We start from the raw sequence: 7,551 nt of genomic DNA on the forward strand, positions 1-7,551 counted from the left end.
GAGTGGAGGCTAAGCTGGGTGACAATGGATACCAATTGTGAGCTTGCTAATGAATGAAAATCCCACAGAAAATCAGGCGTCTGTGTACATTTCATCTCAAGGTTATTACTGTTATTAACTAGTTAGTTAAAGTGTGTTGCATATTTAAGCAGTATCACACCATCAGGATTTCAGTAGATTTTAAGTAGTATTTGCATATTTCCAAATAAAAAAAGTAATGTACAGTAACAAATGTACAAACAGTAACATTACCATTTGAGATTGTAAATTTCACTAGCAGACAACTTAAACGTCTGTCAACATAAAACAAGTTACAGACTGATTTGAGACAGCAACAAATCTTGCTGGCCCACTGAAGTGCTCGAATGAACTTTATTTGACATATTTAGACATTTTATTTGATAACTTCATCTTTACGTGTCACAGTTGTTGCCGAGATTGTGTAGGTCAGTGTGTGTGTGTGTGTGTCTGTGTGTGTGCGAGTGTGTGTGTTACCTGATGGTTTAGTGGTAACAGGAGATGCTTCCACTATATTACATTACAAAAACATTTTTCGACGAATCACTCTAAAATACAGTCGCTTATTTAACTCCTGAATATAAATGAGTGTTTCGAACAAATAATTTCAGTGAATGACTCGATGACTTGCTCATAACTACAGTCGCTTGTTTAGTTCCTGAGTGAACTGGGGTCTCATTTATAAAACTGTGCGTAGGAACCTTACTAAAAGTGTACGTGCGCCCGAAAGCCAAAAATGGCGTACGCAAAATAATATTCGGATTTATAAAACCGTTCGTACGCCAGAACCTGCGCAGAATTCACTTTATAAATTCCAGTCAGCGGAAGATTTTGCGCACATGCGTCTCCTCCCCGAAATAACCATATATGGAGTTTACAACGCCTAGTTTTACTATGCAGATCCTCATCTGCATATCATTTGCATATGATTATTCATCCACGTGATAACGTTTAACGGTACAAGACACATTACATTAATAAAAATCAAGTAGTTGCCTATCCTTGCCTTGTTTTTGAATACATACATCAAATAGTGTAAAATACATTTCAGAGAAAGTTTTTCTCAATCTTTTCCACTGGCCAAATTGTATTTTTAATTGATACTTTTAATGGAAACAGATAGGCCTTGCATTATTTGCACGAAACTATTTTCTTAGACAATCTGGTATTATCATGATAAGCAGTTATCTCTGTGGTTAAAACATTAAAACACAGCATGCCAGAGGAAAAGTGTTCAAAAACACTGCATTAACAACAAATATTTCTATTGACTGAATTTGAATATAAAAATATTGTATTGTTTATACAACAATAAACATAATAAATGTTTATTTAAACTGTTATTTGCGTCAGTTTCACTAAACGGCCCAACGCGCTCGCTGGCGCAGACATTTAAGAAGGGATGGATATTTGCTTCAAGTGGCAGGCTTGGTGAGTGAAATTATATCTGTATTATCTTTCTGTATATGTTAAATTTTCTTTAGATTTTCTGTCTAAAAGTGACCAAAAAGACACTTAACTCCAGCTCACCATCGGTGTCGCCAATTCCCTTTGTCTCCAGAATGTGCGTACGCACGGCTCAAAGTTTGCTTAAAGGTGCGCACATTCTCCCGTCAAGTTTGTTTTTTATAGATCACAACCTTTGCGTGGGAACTGGCGTACGTACGTTTCCAGCCCCGTTTTGTGCGTACGCACGCTTTATAAATGAGACCCCTGGTCATTTGAAAGAATGAGTTTAGTGAAGGATTTGCCGACTCACTCATAAATAGTCCCTTGTTTAACTCAGCGTCTTGAACAAGTTAGTTGATTTAACACTTCGATAACTCATAAATATGGTCACTAGTTTTGTTCCTGGATGAATCTGTGTTTTTGGACAAATCACCTGAGTGAATGCTTCAATTACTCACTCAAAAACAGTTACTTGTCGCCATCTTCTGGTATACTTACTTGTAGAAAGAGTAACTGAAAAATTCCCAAAAATAAAACACATACTGTCCAGAACAAACAGACAAGAGGAGTGATAAAAAGTGAAACTGTATTTGAACTGGCCGGAACAAACTGTTGTACAGGCTACTTTAATTTATTTATTTATTTAAATATACTTCTAGACTTCATGTGACTTGTGAATCACATTAGGGAGAGTGAGAAAGACAAAGTTAGCTTCCTGTTTTCTTTGCTCATTTTCAACGGTTCTTCCTTTTTGCTTTTACGGGTCCCTAGAAGTGACACTAGCAGCTGTGCACCATAAACAAAATTCCCTCTTACCCCCTCACCAACTCTCCACGGCCTCAGCAACCCCACCCCTATCCATTCAAACTATAGCAAACAAGTCAACCCAAATGCTGGCAGCTGCAAATGTGAGACTCTGTCACCTGTGCCTCGTAATGCCCCCACATACCCTCCCGGCATGCTCTCATCAGCCCCTCTTGTGTACCCCTCAGACTAGGCTGGCGTCTGGCGTGGTAAGAGGGATGACTCTCTCGGCACATCCCTTCCTCCGCTCAGCCCGTCTCCACATCAGCCCCTTCCCATAATTCCTGGCCTACTGGCATCACGGGCCCAATTAGGATGACACATCCTATCAGGGAGCTTGTTTTGCATAGTCGAATACAAATGACTGTCGAAGTGAAATGTTTTCATAAACTTGCTACAATGAAGACAAAGCCGGCTGTTAGTTTCTGCCAAGGCTGTCATGAGGAGAATGAACACGTCAAATGATATTTCAGTTCAAGCGATTTGGGCTTTTTTATTTTTACCCTTAATGTGTTGTTTTAAGCATTCACTGGGTTTTGGAGTCGACTAGGGGTCTTTAAATTACAAACGTGCTTGCACCAAATATTTTATTTTAACACATTTGTGTTCAGTTTTTTCTGAAATTAATCCCTAATGTCTGCATCACTCATAATTATAATAGAATGAATAATTTAATTACTGCTTCCTCACAAAAAAAAAATCAATATTCACCACCCAAACATTTAAATTTCTAGCTTTTATTTGTCCTCTAAAACTGTCTTTAGCTAAATGATACTGACCCTTTGAATCTTTTAACAACGTAATCAATAAAGCATGTTTATGCAAACCTTGCAGAACCATCAGTTTGGGACTTTTGAAAAAATATGACCCTGGCTGCAGCTTGCTAAGTGCAGAGCGCTAGCACTAAATCTCGGGAGTTAAAGTTTTACTGGGGCGTTATGGGTAAAAATGCCTTGTCAGCCATCTGCCACATTCTCTCCCGACGTCCATATTTCCAGAGCCGCTCAACTCCTGAGAGGGACCTGTACCATCACCGTGGGCCGTACTCCACCATAACAGCTCAGCTATTGCGCCGCACATCCCCAACATCAACACACTCCATTAAAGGCACCCGTGACAGGCCGAGAGACTGATTCTTCTTTTTGCTTTCCATTTTTTAAGCTTTAAAGGTGCATTGCGCGAGAGTCTGAGTTTTCGCAGAACTACGCCCCCTCTGGCGGCAAGCGAAACTGCAACCAGAGGTGTGCACGCTCACGGACCACACGCACACGCACGCTTGCACGAGCACGAGCTGGTCATAACCCAAGGAGCATCAGCCGCACAAATCTTTTGTTTACAATCATAATGTCTTCAGAGGTAATAAAGTTTTAAATCTGCAAGTAATTTAAAATATGTGAAAGGAAAGGCAATTGAGTAAATAACACACTTATGTGTGAGGGAAAAAATGGGGGTAGTAGAAAACTTCGTTTTTTATTCCCATCTATCTCCATGTTGAACTGTGTTATGTGTTTACTGTATCCACTTATGACTATTATTATGGAAACACGTTCATGAACAATATAAGTTATAACTTTGTAAAAGCTCAAAATTGTAATCATGATACCATACCATACACAGTCGGTCAACAAAGTACACCCAAATGTCTCAAGGTAATAAACAATCAAGTGGCACTATGACGTTACCATAAAAGCCAAACAGGCTAATCCGCCGAAGATTTGCGGGGGTTTAGCCTGTTTTATTGATCAGCTAAGTAGCATATTCCAATAGCAATACATCGTAATTAAGCAGTAATTTGCTAAAAATTTGTGTCTAAGTATCTAACTTATATATCAGCATTTTATATCACAATCATTCTGAACCTAATCACTGACAATGGTAAGTTAGTAAAACCTATTCCGATTGTACATTTATCTAGCTTACGCTAAAGCATTACACATTTTATGGATCGTCATTTATTGTCATTATTGGCCGTATCAGACATTAGAGAATGGGATATATCTTACCTTTTTATCAAGAAAAAAGCCAACTGAGGATCCCGTTTGAGCCCTAGAGCAGACCGGAGATCTCTCCACATTTGTTGAAAGCCTTCCCTATGTTTACTCTCGTCTTACCCCGACGCCTGTCTGACTCCAATTTGGACCTTTTGGTTGCACTAGACAAAAGTTCTCTTTTTTTTATCTTACGTGGAGTTTGCGTTGGTGTTTGAAATGAACTACAAGCCGGTCTCTTAGAATCCATTTTCTACGGAGAATGGCGGCGTCGGCGCATACACAAACCTGCCAGACATATGAGCGTGCCGTGAACGCGCATGACGTCACGCCCAGTCTCAGATTCCGACCCGAATCCCTCTTATTTATTTTACTGTACAGGATTATAGAGGCAATCGCAGTGATCAGAGAAGGGCTCAGTCAGCCCATCAGGCAATTGTTTAAGCATGTATGGGTTAGAAAACGGGTATTTTTAACATGAAAAGTTGCGCAATGCACCTTTAATGAATAGTGATAGCACTCCTGTCAGAATGACATCCTGACATAATGTATTATCAAAATAGGACCAAATATAGTATAAATACATTCAATTTCATAATAATTCATGACAGATCTTGATAAATGCTAATCATTGTTGATTAATCAGGCCGTAATCCCCTGATCCTAAAAGGTTATCCAGGTCATTGTGGAGAATTAGCTGTCTCATGCCCCTTTATTCTGAGATGGAAATCACGGACAAAAGCACATTTATAACGTGCCCTCTTTCGCCTGACTTTCAGGACAGGGATGTTTTTAAGGTCTGTTTTGGAAAATTATGACTCACATTAGGTCTTATTCTGTCTCTCTCTCTTTCTCCTCTCCATCTCTCTCAGTCTAACTAGTTCTTTGTTTTTTCTCTCCGTCTCATCTATGACAGCTGGACTCCTTCCAAGTCTGCTAAAGTATGTCTTATCTACTTAAGCTTCTTGAGTGCTGATCAAAAACACTATTTTTTTGCACTGACATGGGCTTCTTTCCTAACAGACTTGTAAGTCAATAATGCCTGACTCTATAGATATATAGAACTGCTTTTTATTTGACTTTTTAATATATGATATGTAAGTGTGTTTTTTATTTATTTTTTTTACCATTTTGAATTTCTGTAAATAAATGTCACTCACCAAAAAGCTTGTCGCCCCCTACAGGACAAATGAAGTGAAGTGGTGACACACAATTTACACTTGATTATAATAAACTGCTAAAATCTAGACCCTTATGTGTGCAAGTTGCAGCTGACAAAGTTTTCAAGAAAGAGAAAAAATAAATGTATACTTGCATCAGCAAGTATATACTGTATATATATACTGTATATTATAACAGGAATAATTGTTCATTAGTTACATTAGTTACAAGTAAGCAACTTAAAATGTATAATGAGCACATCTCTAACATTTGCTTTCCTGTGATCCTTTGATTTCACTTTACTTAAGGCCATCAATGATGCATTTATATAAGTTAGTAACTGTATTATAACTCACAATAAGTATTTATAAAACAAATACTAAAAAGTCATTGTAACTAAAATATAATAACATTATAGCAATGCAGGCCGCATCTTGGAACCATACAACTGACTAATTAATACTTATAAATCAGTGTATAATGGATTATGAGCATGCACATTAAAAAAGTGACATGAAATGCATGACTAATATAAATGTAACTATAACTGCATTATAGGTCTTAACAAGTCTTTATAAACATATTTAAAGAATATAATACATATAAATAAGTGTAAATGGGGCTATAATTAATTATAAACATGCAGGCTTCGTAGAAAGTGTTACCAAGATTATCTTAAAGTTATATTAAAAACGTATTTTCATAATATTAAAATAATATTAAAACCTACACCTCTCAGATCGGTTTCAGGCCTCATTCATATGTGGAAATAAATCTGATATGATTCGGATACATGCATTTGCATCTGCCATGTAAGCAGACAGATCAGATATTCCCCTGTCAATGCGTACGTCATTGAAAAAGTGAACGGTGGCGAATGACGTCAACTCATTTCATCTGCATCCATTGCAAACTGCGCCATTTTTACTTACTTTTCGGCCTAAGCCTATCAGGGTCAGTACGTCTACCGTGGATTGTTTCGACACGTGTATAGTGTATATGCAGATATCAGATATGGGTAACTTTTAAAAGAATATGTCATTTGGTCATAAAAAAAAGAAAAAAAGAAAAAAAGAAAAGAAAATCAGCATCAAGACCTGCAGTATAGATGTGGCCTTAGACCTCACTACAATGTATTATTTATTTGTGCCAGACTGTACGTGTGCTACTCCTTATCCCAATACAACCTTATCCAGGTGACATTTAGGGAACATTCATGCAGAAGCCTCTTCTCATCCTGTTGTGTAAATGTTTCCTAGTGTATATTTCATAGTGTATAGATTATGTCTGCCACTGCTTTAGTCAGGATCACTGTATCTGGGGATGGCTGAATTTGTCCATAAATTAGTGTTGAGAGAGAAGAGGGACTGTAAGAAAAGTGTCATGTACAGAGTGTCCAGGCGTACAGCACTAGCACCACCTTTGCCAACAAAACATGCATGACTCCTGCTCGGGCCGACAAGAATTAGTGAGCTAAGCACTTATAAATCACAGCGCCTATAGCTCTCTCTTCCTGTGGCTCTGAGCACAAAAGAAAAAAAACATGGACTTGGGGTGGGCCGAGGAAAAAGAGGCGGGGGGTCTATAGGTCTAGGGGTGCAGAGTTGAAGTAATATGCCATCAGCATCTGGGGGAAATCCAGGAAGGTGATCTTGTGTGAGAACATTGTGTCAACAGTGGAGTGAGAATAACAGCAAACAGAGCTGGTATGAAATTAAAAGCTGTGTATATTTAGCATCTTTAGGCATTTTAGTTTTAAAAATGGTAGACGGACACTTAAATTACAGCACAAACACGGTGACATCATAAATGCAACATGCCATCTTCATTTATTGATATTAAATTTTAGCTTGAGCACTTAGAGTGTTTTAAGGACAAACTCCATCTGGAATTATTTAATGCTAAATAAAGCCAAAGCTACATGGGCATAATGATTGGGTAACACTTTATTTTGATGGTCCCCTTTAGCATTCCGTTGACTATAAGTAATGTTGCACCGCTCTCATTAGCCCTTGAATTATGTTCAAATTTTGGGTACGATTTTTATGTCGCGGGTCAAATTGACCATTATTGGAGTAAACCCTGTTTGTTTTCTTTATTTTACAAAAGCATGAAGCTTTGTTTTTATTGT

Source organism: Rutilus rutilus, assembly GCF_951802725.1.
Source record: "Rutilus rutilus genome assembly, chromosome: 3".
Classification (NCBI taxonomy): domain Eukaryota; kingdom Metazoa; phylum Chordata; class Actinopteri; order Cypriniformes; family Leuciscidae; genus Rutilus; species Rutilus rutilus.